The 12,293-nt window shown below is 50.0% G+C and overlaps 1 long non-coding RNA gene across 1 annotated transcript; it reads left to right on the top strand.

Annotated features, from left to right (window-relative positions):
• The first annotated feature begins 6,507 nt into the window (after positions 1–6,507).
• On the top strand, positions 6,508–7,996 carry LOC139817320 (uncharacterized). Its single transcript, XR_011733195.1, has 3 exons — positions 6,508–7,231; positions 7,331–7,443; positions 7,704–7,996. It is a non-coding gene; the product is annotated as an uncharacterized lncRNA (long non-coding RNA).
• The last annotated feature ends 4,297 nt before the right edge of the window (positions 7,997–12,293 follow it).

The following is a 12,293-nucleotide window of genomic DNA, read 5'->3' on the forward strand; positions in this document are numbered from 1 at the left end:
GCGTCGCGCGGGGTGAGTGTGTCTGCGGATCGACATCCACCACCCTGAGAGTGTTTAGGCGATTAGGTCGTCGCGTCGCGCGGGGTGAGTGTGTCTGCGGATCGACATCCACCACCCTGAGAGTGTTTAGGCGATTAGGTCGTCGCGTCGCGCGGGGTGCGTGTGTCTGCGGATCGACATCCACCACCCTGAGAGTGTTTAGGCGATTAGGTCGTCGCGTCGCGCGGGGTGGAGTGTGTCTGCGGATCGACATCCACCACCCTGAGAGTGTTTAGGCGATTAGGTCGTCGCGTCGCGCGGGGTGCGTGTGTCTGCGGATCGACATCCACCACCCTGAGAGTGTTTAGGCGATTAGGTCGTCGCGTCGCGCGGGGTGCGTGTGTCTGCGGATCGACATCCACCACCCTGAGAGTGTTTAGGCGATTAGGTCGTCGCGTCGCGCGGGGTGAGTGTGTCTGCGGATCGACATCCACCACCCTGAGAGTGTTTAGGCGATTAGGTCGTCGCGCGGGGTGCGTGTGTCTGCGGATCGACATCCACCACCCTGAGAGTGTTTAGGCGATTAGGTCGTCGCGTCGCGCGGGGTGAGTGTGTCTGCGGATCGACATCCACCACCCTGAGAGTGTTTAGGCGATTAGGTCGTCGCGTCGCGCGGGGTGAGTGTGTCTGCGGATCGACATCCACCACCCTGAGAGTGTTTAGGCGATTAGGTCGTCGCGTCGCGCGGGGTGCGTGTGTCTGCGGATCGACATCCACCACCCTGAGAGTGTTTAGGCGATTAGGTCGTCGCGTCGCGCGGGGTGAGTGTGTCTGCGGATCGACATCCACCACCCTGAGAGTGGTTTAGGCGATTAGGTCGTCGCGTCGCGCGGGGTGCGTGTGTCTGCGGATCGACATCCACCACCCTGAGAGTGTTTAGGCGATTAGGTCGTCGCGTCGCGCGGGGTGCGTGTGTCTGCGGATCGACATCCACCACCCTGATAGTGTTTAGGCGATTAGGTCGTCGCGTCGCGCGGGGTGAGTGTGTCTGCGGATCGACATCCACCACCCTGAGAGTGTTTAGGCGATTAGGTCGTCGTCGCGCGGGGTGCGTGTGTCTGCGGATCGACATCCACCACCCTGAGAGTGTTTAGGCGATTAGGTCGTCGCGTCGCGCGGGGTGAGTGTGTCTGCGGATCGACATCCACCACCCTGAGAGTGTTTAGGCGATTAGGTCGTCGCGTCGCGCGGGGTGCGTGTGTCTGCGGATCGACATCCACCACCCTGAGAGTGTTTAGGCGATTAGGTCGTCGCGTCGCGCGGGGTGCGTGTGTCTGCGGATCGACATCCACCACCCTGAGAGTGTTTAGGCGATTAGGTCGTCGCGTCGCGCGGGGTGCGTGTGTCTGCGGATCGACATCCACCACCCTGAGAGTGTTTAGGCGATTAGGTCGTCGCGTCGCGCGGGGTGCGTGTGTCTGCGGATCGACATCCACCACCCTGAGAGTGTTTAGGCGATTAGGTCGTCGCGTCGCGCGGGGTGCGTGTGTCTGCGGATCGACATCCACCACCCTGAGAGTGTTTAGGCGATTAGGTCGTCGTCGCGCGGGGTGCGTGTGTCTGCGGATCGACATCCACCACCCTGAGAGTGTTTAGGCGATTAGGTCGTCGCGTCGCGCGGGGTGCGTGTGTCTGCGGATCGACATCCACCACCCTGAGAGTGTTTAGGCGATTAGGTCGTCGCGTCGCGCGGGGTGCGTGTGTCTGCGGATCGACATCCACCACCCTGAGAGTGTTTAGGCGATTAGGTCGTCGCGTCGCGCGGGGTGCGTGTGTCTGCGGATCGACATCCACCACCCTGAGAGTGTTTAGGCGATTAGGTCGTCGCGCGGGGTGCGTGTGTCTGCGGATCGACATCCACCACCCTGAGAGTGTTTAGGCGATTAGGTCGTCGCGTCGCGCGGGGTGCGTGTGTCTGCGGATCGACATCCACCACCCTGAGAGTGTTTAGGCGATTAGGTCGTCGCGTCGCGCGGGGTGAGTGTGTCTGCGGATCGACATCCACCACCCTGAGAGTGTTTAGGCGATTAGGTCGTCGCGTCGCGCGGGGTGCGTGTGTCTGCGGATCGACATCCACCACCCTGAGAGTGTTTAGGCGATTAGGTCGTCGCGTCGCGCGGGGTGCGTGTGTCTGCGGATCGACATCCACCACCCTGAGAGTGTTTAGGCGATTAGGTCGTCGCGTCGCGCGGGGTGAGTGTGTCTGCGGATCGACATCCACCACCCTGAGAGTGTTTAGGCGGTTAGGTCGTCGCGCGCGGGGTGCGTGTGTCTGCGGATCGACATCCACCACCCTGAGAGTGTTTAGGCGATTAGGTCGTCGCGTCGCGCGGGGTGCGTGTGTCTGCGGATCGACATCCACCACCCTGAGAGTGTTTAGGCGATTAGGTCGTCGCGTCGCGCGGGGTGCGTGTGTCTGCGGATCGACATCCACCACCCTGAGAGTGTTTAGGCGATTAGGTCGTCGCGTCGCGCGGGGTGCGTGTGTCTGCGGATCGACATCCACCACCCTGAGAGTGTTTAGGCGATTAGGTCGTCGCGTCGCGCGGGGTGCGTGTGTCTGCGGATCGACATCCACCACCCTGAGAGTGTTTAGGCGATTAGGTCGTCGCGTCGCGCGGGGTGAGTGTGTCTGCGGATCGACATCCACCACCCTGAGAGTGTTTAGGCGATTAGGTCGTCGCGTCGCGCGGGGTGCGTGTGTCTGCGGATCGACATCCACCACCCTGAGAGTGTTTAGGCGATTAGGTCGTCGCGTCGCGCGGGGTGCGTGTGTCTGCGGATCGACATCCACCACCCTGAGAGTGTTTAGGCGATTAGGTCGTCGCGTCGCGCGGGGTGCGTGTGTCTGCGGATCGACATCCACCACCCTGAGAGTGTTTAGGCGATTAGGTCGTCGCGTCGCGCGGGGTGAGTGTGTCTGCGGATCGACATCCACCACCCTGAGAGTGTTTAGGCGATTAGGTCGTCGTCGCGCGGGGTGCGTGTGTCTGCGGATCGACATCCACCACCCTGAGAGTGTTTAGGCGATTAGGTCGTCGCGTCGCGCGGGGTGAGTGTGTCTGCGGATCGACATCCACCACCCTGAGAGTGTTTAGGCGATTAGGTCGTCGCGTCGCGCGGGGTGAGTGTGTCTGCGGATCGACATCCACCACCCTGAGAGTGTTTAGGCGATTAGGTCGTCGCGTCGCGCGGGGTGCGTGTGTCTGCGGATCGACATCCACCACCCTGAGAGTGTTTAGGCGATTAGGTCGTCGCGCGGGGTGCGTGTGTCTGCGGATCGACATCCACCACCCTGAGAGTGTTTAGGCGATTAGGTCGTCGCGTCGCGCGGGGTGCGTGTGTCTGCGGATCGACATCCACCACCCTGAGAGTGTTTAGGCGATTAGGTCGTCGCGTCGCGCGGGGTGAGTGTGTCTGCGGATCGACATCCACCACCCTGAGAGTGTTTAGGCGGTTAGGTCGTCGTCGCGCGGGGTGCGTGTGTCTGCGGATCGACATCCACCACCCTGAGAGTGTTTAGGCGATTAGGTCGTCGCGTCGCGCGGGGTGCGTGTGTCTGCGGATCGACATCCACCACCCTGAGAGTGTTTAGGCGATTAGGTCGTCGCGTCGCGCGGGGTGAGTGTGTCTGCGGATCGACATCCACCACCCTGAGAGTGTTTAGGCGATTAGGTCGTCGCGTCGCGCGGGGTGCGTGTGTCTGCGGATCGACATCCACCACCCTGAGAGTGTTTAGGCGATTAGGTCGTCGCGTCGCGCGGGGTGCGTGTGTCTGCGGATCGACATCCACCACCCTGAGAGTGTTTAGGCGATTAGGTCGTCGCGTCGCGCGGGGTGCGTGTGTCTGCGGATCGACATCCACCACCCTGAGAGTGTTTAGGCGATTAGGTCGTCGCGTCGCGCGGGGTGCGTGTGTCTGCGGATCGACATCCACCACCCTGAGAGTGTTTAGGCGATTAGGTCGTCGCGTCGCGCGGGGTGCGTGTGTCTGCGGATCGACATCCACCACCCTGAGAGTGTTTAGGCGATTAGGTCGTCGCGTCGCGCGGGGTGAGTGTGTCTGCGGATCGACATCCACCACCCTGAGAGTGTTTAGGCGATTAGGTCGTCGCGTCGCGCGGGGTGCGTGTGTCTGCGGATCGACATCCACCACCCTGAGAGTGTTTAGGCGATTAGGTCGTCGCGTCGCGCGGGGTGCGTGTGTCTGCGGATCGACATCCACCACCCTGAGAGTGTTTAGGCGATTAGGTCGTCGCGTCGCGCGGGGTGGTGTGTCTGCGGATCGACATCCACCACCCTGAGAGTGTTTAGGCGATTAGGTCGTCGCGTCGCGCGGGGTGAGTGTGTCTGCGGATCGACATCCACCACCCTGAGAGTGTTTAGGCGATTAGGTCGTCGCGTCGCGCGGGGTGCGTGTGTCTGCGGATCGACATCCACCACCCTGAGAGTGTTTAGGCGATTAGGTCGTCGCGTCGCGCGGGGTGAGTGTGTCTGCGGATCGACATCCACCACCCTGAGAGTGTTTAGGCGGTTAGGTCGTCGTCGCGCGGGGTGCGTGTGTCTGCGGATCGACATCCACCACCCTGAGAGTGTTTAGGCGATTAGGTCGTCGCGTCGCGCGGGGTGCGTGTGTCTGCGGATCGACATCCACCACCCTGAGAGTGTTTAGGCGATTAGGTCGTCGCGTCGCGCGGGGTGAGTGTGTCTGCGGATCGACATCCACCACCCTGAGAGTGTTTAGGCGATTAGGTCGTCGCGTCGCGCGGGGTGCGTGTGTCTGCGGATCGACATCCACCACCCTGAGAGTGTTTAGGCGATTAGGTCGTCGCGTCGCGCGGGGTGAGTGTGTCTGCGGATCGACATCCACCACCCTGAGAGTGTTTAGGCGATTAGGTCGTCGCGTCGCGCGGGGTGCGTGTGTCTGCGGATCGACATCCACCACCCTGAGAGTGTTTAGGCGGTTAGGTCGTCGCGCGGGGTGCGTGTGTCTGCGGATCGACATCCACCACCCTGAGAGTGTTTAGGCGATTAGGTCGTCGCGTCGCGCGGGGTGCGTGTGTCTGCGGATCGACATCCACCACCCTGAGAGTGTTTAGGCGATTAGGTCGTCGCGTCGCGCGGGGTGCGTGTGTCTGCGGATCGACATCCACCACCCTGAGAGTGTTTAGGCGATTAGGTCGTCGCGTCGCGCGGGGTGAGTGTGTCTGCGGATCGACATCCACCACCCTGAGAGTGTTTAGGCGATTAGGTCGTCGCGTCGCGCGGGGTGAGTGTGTCTGCGGATCGACATCCACCACCCTGAGAGTGTTTAGGCGATTAGGTCGTCGCGTCGCGCGGGGTGAGTGTGTCTGCGGATCGACATCCACCACCCTGAGAGTGTTTAGGCGATTAGGTCGTCGCGCGGGGTGCGTGTGTCTGCGGATCGACATCCACCACCCTGAGAGTGTTTAGGCGATTAGGTCGTCGCGTCGCGCGGGGTGAGTGTGTCTGCGGATCGACATCCACCACCCTGAGAGTGTTTAGGCGATTAGGTCGTCGCGTCGCGCGGGGTGAGTGTGTCTGCGGATCGACATCCACCACCCTGAGAGTGTTTAGGCGGTTAGGTCGTCGCGCGGGGTGCGTGTGTCTGCGGATCGACATCCACCACCCTGAGAGTGTTTAGGCGATTAGGTCGTCGGTCGCGCGGGGTGCGTGTGTCTGCGGATCGACATCCACCACCCTGAGAGTGTTTAGGCGATTAGGTCGTCGCGTCGCGCGGGTGCGTGTGTCTGCGGATCGACATCCACCACCCTGAGAGTGTTTAGGCGATTAGGTCGTCGCGTCGCGCGGGGTGAGTGTGTCTGCGGATCGACATCCACCACCCTGAGAGTGTTTTGGCGGTTAGGTCGTCGCGCGGGGTGCGTGTGTCTGCGGATCGACATCCACCACCCTGAGAGTGTTTAGGCGATTAGGTCGTCGCGTCGCGCGGGGTGCGTGTGTCTGCGGATCGACATCCACCACCCTGAGAGTGTTTAGGCGATTAGGTCGTCGCGTCGCGCGGGGTGCGTGTGTCTGCGGATCGACATCCACCACCCTGAGAGTGTTTAGGCGATTAGGTCGTCGCGTCGCGCGGGGTGCGTGTGTCTGCGGATCGACATCCACCACCCTGAGAGTGTTTAGGCGATTAGGTCGTCGCGTCGCGCGGGGTGAGTGTGTCTGCGGATCGACATCCACCACCCTGAGAGTGTTTAGGCGGTTAGGTCGTCGCGCGGGGTGCGTGTGTCTGCGGATCGACATCCACCACCCTGAGAGTGTTTAGGCGATTAGGTCGTCGCGTCGCGCGGGGTGCGTGTGTCTGCGGATCGACATCCACCACCCTGAGTGTTTAGGCGATTAGGTCGTCGCGTCGCGCGGGGTGAGTGTGTCTGCGGATCGACATCCACCACCCTGAGAGTGTTTAGGCGATTAGGTCGTCGCGTCGCGCGGGGTGCGTGTGTCTGCGGATCGACACCCACCCAACCCTGCGAGATTACGGGTGGATTGTAGGGCGTAGAGTCGCGCGGTGCGTGTGTCTGCGGATCGACACCCACCCAACCCTGCGAGATTACGGGTGGATTGTAGGGCGTAGAGTCGCGCGGTGCGTGTGTCTGCGGATCGACACCCACCACACGCGGCGGAAGTTAGGCGATTATAGGACGTAGCGTAGAGCGGTGCGTGTGTCTGCGGATCGACACCCACCTCCCTTAGAAAGTTAGGTCAGGGTCGCTCGTGGTGGTTTTAGTCGGTAGGCTATGGGCGCGCGATGCCACGCTGAGGGAGGCTCAGGGGATTCCGGTCCTCTGAAGCGCCCCTCGTAACGGTGGTACGCGTGCGCGTAGAATCCGACACTCTCCCTCCCTTCCTCAGGGCGGGGGAGTCTTTCGAAGATTTCCACCACGTTAAAAAAAAAAAAAAAAAAAAAGGTAGAGAATAATTTTTAATTCCTTTTAGCAATTACATTTTTATTAAGCGAGAAATGTCAAAAAACATTTCGACTATTTTGCAACAGCGTCGTAAAATTAATGCAATATAGCCGAAATGGCTTCTTAATTTTTCTTGCTTAATGGATGAAGTCACACTGCATTGCCACGAGTCTCAATGTGGCTCGAGACTCCTATTTGACCCGAAGGTGGAGGTGGATTTTGCGGCCAGAGCAGCCTGAAAGAAAGTGGTGAGTGTAATTGATTTTTACGTACTATGTTACTTATGTCCAAAAATTTTCTATCTCTTCTGTCTTTACTTAATCGAACGGATCATTTGAATGTTTCAGAAAACAACGACGCAGAAGGTGACATCGGAGCAGCGAAGGAATCCTGCGTAGCTGACACCCGAGCAGGAGGTTTGGGAGAGGCATCGGGCATCGACGTACCAACATTTCTGATGGTAAGTGTTACTCTTTATTTTTTCTACAGATGTTATAGAATTTCTTTTTTTGTTTATCCTTATTCAGTTGTCATGTTAAACCGTGATTCGGAATATAAATTAGTAAAAAGAAGTAATTTGAAAAATTTAATTCAAGTTGATTCTAACATAGAGATTTTTTTGCGAAGAAGTAATTTAAAAGTATATTAATCTGAATAACGAATAAGATGTTCGATGCGCGTGACAATTATTTAATCGATTCGATAATTTTTATGTTACAGAAAATAACGCGGGAAGAAGCATCAGCTTCGCATCGAGGGAACACGAGTGTCGCATCGAGGGAGCTGATAATCCGAGAGGACAGCCTGAGAGGAGGAGGAGGCCTGGGAGAGGCATCGGGCACCAGCGAAACAACTTTGCGGTAAATATAATTTATTTGTGTAAAAGCAACTTTTTTCCTGTTTATTCTTGTGAGTCGCTTTATTTCACAATAATTTAGAAATAATAATTAGAAAGAAAGTGATAATTTGAAGTTTTATAAAAGCTCATTATTGTAAAGATTATTTTAGGAAAATAATTATTTAAATAAATATCTATCTAATAATCTAATTGAATGATAAATAAAAGGTTTGGTGCCATAGGAATTATGTTTTAAAACATTGAGTTTTTTAAATACCATTTTAATATAAATTTTATATTTATATGTTACAGAATCAACGTTGCTACGTGGCAGATATAATTCCGCTATTGCGCATCGGTATCGGTGAGTGATGAATTAATATATTTGTTGAAGGTAACGAATGTATGGTAACTTATTAAATATACATACCATATATCTAGATAAAGGTATGAAATTTGTTAACAATATAAAGATCTTACATATAAGTATATAGCATTCTACACATCCGTTGCCTTAAAATGGGTCAGTTACAACAGATTAGGATAAGTTTAATTTTGGATGCTTCTTTATTATTATGCTTATCATGCATTTATTAATTAATTTACTTTGCGTATGAGAATATACTCGTATAAAAATTGTATAAAATAATTTTTTACAAATATAAAATATAAAGAAAATAAAAGGTAGAAAACACAAATAAAGGTTTAACAATTAAAATGTTAAATTTTTTTAATTAACTGCTCTAATTTAAGTTTACTAATGGTATTTATGTCTCGTGATTAACAAATAGAAAGTATAAAATATTTATATAATTTTATACATATAAAAAATTTATTTAATTTAGTTTAAATTAATTTCAAATTTGCAAGAAGAGCGTTATTTAATTAACTTTATATTTAATTAATTTTGATTCTGTTGTATTTCATGCATAACAATTAAAAACCGTTGTGGTAATTGGAAATGTTGTAAATAATAAAGAGACGATATAATTTATAATTTTGAAGAAATTTAATTTATTACTTGGCACAAAAGATCCAGCCTGATCATATATTGTACATTTGTTACACAGATAAAAGGATTAGCTACTATAGCAAATTTTGTTGTAAAACAGGGATAACTAATATTTTTTGCAGCGAAAGCTATAATTTTGTTAAAATTTTACTACTATTGTTAAGTTATAGCTCTTGCTGAAAAAAGTATAACTTTCGTTGTAAAAAATGTTAGTTACCCCTATTTTACAACTAAATTTGCTGTAGAACCAATCCTTTTTTCCGCGTATCTACTTGATTGTTATCATAATGGTTATAATTTATTTAATATACAAATTATAACTATATTAATTATAACTAGATATTCTGTATTACTGTTAAGGTGCAGTAATAATCGTTTTGCGTCTTATTTCTATTCTGTTTCGCAACAATCAACATGTAATGTAATCGGATGTGTTGGAGCCGATTTTTGGCCCGTTTCGAAGCTCTCCATCCGTTACCACAATACATAAAACTTCGAGGACGTGAACTGAATCCCGCCGTGACGTTATTATTCGCCGACGTCATTATGCAGCGTCTGGTGCCTCCCTCAAGGATACCGATAGTGATACCGATAGTGATCGAGAAGAAGCGATAAATCAGGATTTTCGCAAAGCTTTCCTGCCCTGCGACTGTCGTATGTGATTCTCCGCGGCTCTCATTCGCGGCACAGTTCGATCTTCCGAGTTTCTTCGCGTGAAAGAAACGCGGAAAGAAACAATCACTTATACGTCGTAACTTCAACAAATATTATCATAATGAAGAAAATACAGAGTACAAGTATAAAATGAGAATGCATTCTCAATTTAGAATTCAGGTCAATAGCGGCAATCAATCGAATAGTAAAAGAGAGATGCATTTTATAAGGCATAGTGAATGTAAAAAGTCAAGATTTAATTAAGGCGCGTTACTGACGCGCGTTTGAGTTCTCTTTCGCAGCTTCAATAATTCTCAGCCAAGAGATAAGGTCAGGTTTTCTCGCGTTTTCTTTTTTTATAGTATCTCTTCTAGGGTTTACTGGCGAATCAGCGCGCCATTTCTACGCGAGCTGAGTAACGCCGCCGCGTCTGCCTTCCGCCTCGTATTTCGATCTCTCGCTACACAGCGGTCGACGGCGACGCGTCGCAGAGCCTCCGAGTGCTTTTATTTTACGTAACGGATTTCCCGATAAAGTATCGCTTCGACGTTCACCATTTGGCTTCGTGTAAAATGTTATCCGGCTAGTAAATGCGCCCCTCGGGACGTGTCCCCGCTCTTTTCTTACGTATCTACGTGCGATACACATGCGGAATATGCATGCATATCCATATCGTCAGATATTAAGGAACTGTCTAAGATCTGAACATTGAATATTTCATAACTGTCTTTCGTTCGACGTTACGTAAATAGCGGAGGATTGTGGATGTATTATTAACACAAGTATAAATAACTTATACTATTTTTATTTTTGTACGTTTTAGTGTATTTATTAACTAGGAGATTAAATTGATAGTTTGTAAGTAATATTAATCAATATTACTCACTGTCAAAATTATCGTAATACATAAGACTCAAAATAGCGATTTTATATACAATATATGGCACATCTATCTTTACACATCTATCTAAAAATACATTACAAATGATTAATAATGATGGGTGAAACAGGACTTATATGATATGCAATCAATTAGAAAGAGAAAAACGCTATTTACAGTCCGGGGACTGAAGCTTGGTAGTCTAATAATAACATATTATGTGAATTTAGTAGTCAATACTTTTTCCAAATTCAGTAAACTGCATACCGATTTTTCGTTGGTCTTTAAAACATAGCTCTTTGTTGGAACAGTAAATTCCCATATTTAAATCGATAATCGATTTAATTCTTTGAAGCTAATATGCATCTTTAGTAAATTACTGTAAAGAATTTATTGTGAAAAATATCAGTCAAGGATTAATTAAAAATAATTAAAATAATCATTTGGCTCTTTTCATATAAAAGACGACTTATGATATCGTGAAAGGGAAGAACTTTGTATTAAAAAAAAAACTTTCAAAACAATATAAAATATACTTCTTATTAACAACCTCACTTTACTTCTGTAACCTCTGGTTGGTTTTAGTATTGGTATTGCTGGAAGGGATCGTGCTGCAGTAAATATGCCAGTTGCTTTCGTATGAAAGAAGCTCCATTTAAATGGCTCAATGGTTTCAATAAGTTGTGAATGCTTTCAATTAAATGTTTCAACTTATTAACGGAAGTTTGTTCCGCTGGAAATGAAAAAGAAATTATAAATAAATCCTTTTATTAGAGATTACAAAACTTTTTATAAAGTTTAAATGTAGCTTCTTCTCGAGTAGCTCGATTTGAAAAATGACAGCGGAGATATACAAACGTTGTTCATAAATCATTTATGATGCAGATGTTATAATTATCGTTTTGCGTCTGTGTTGTGAGCGTTTATTTTTATTTGGTCGATGATGGTCGAAGGAGAGACAAAACTTTTCCTGTAGAGTCACCAAGTTTTGCTGGAAGTTTCCGCTTTTCTTTCTAATTTCTTCGCGGCGAGGTTTAACTTTCCTTTATCGCAGTTGAAATTGTTGCAAATTTAGCTTGAATAAATTACGCCGTATTCAGTGTTCAGTGTGACTATAAAAGTACACAGACCGCCGACCGGTAAATTTTATTCCATTTATCAGGGAAAGATTTACAAGTTTGGAAGGTGGATTTGAATTCTCTCCGGGGTTAGCACTGGAGGAGACGCTAACAATTTTCGAATTTAAATAAATAATAAAAGCGATCTCGCAAGCGCGCCGTTTTATCGAGCGATCTGTATGCTTTACTAATTTCTGGTACATACAATGAAAGAAAAGTACTTGACAGTTGAAATGAGCGGTTTGGCCGTGTTCCACTTAATCCAGCTTTCGGAAGCGATTTGAAAGCGTAATTGAATCCATTTCCTTTTGCGGATAATACCTCGCTCGCTTTGCGCAAAGTATTTTCACCACGCTCGATTTTACGGCATATTCGAAATGGAAGTTGACCCGGTTCACGTGCTTCAGCTTAGTAGCCCAGTCTAGCGGTGTACCACTGACGAACCAGAGAGAAGTTTTGCGATTCGCGAGGGTCTGCCGCGATACCGAAACGATTTCCGACCTCGATCCTCCCTATCCAATCTAACTTGAATTTGGAATCGGATGCGTTCCTCTGCAGATTCTTCGAGTGGCCAATCGAGTGGAGTGGGGAGAGACGAATCGTAAATCGGGCACTTCGATATTTAAGCCTGAGGAGTGTACACGATATTCGCAACGTGTGTGTATGTGCCGCCACCGGAAATTGTCTCGTCTTGCGCAGTGACGTCATGCTTCACGATGATTTGTTTCGCAGACAAACGTTGACACTGAAACGCCGGGAAATATATTTAAATTACATTCTACTTTTTGAATATCAGACCCTTCTAGCT

This window comes from Temnothorax longispinosus, chromosome 8 (genome assembly GCF_030848805.1).
Source record: "Temnothorax longispinosus isolate EJ_2023e chromosome 8, Tlon_JGU_v1, whole genome shotgun sequence".
NCBI lineage: Eukaryota > Metazoa > Arthropoda > Insecta > Hymenoptera > Formicidae > Temnothorax > Temnothorax longispinosus.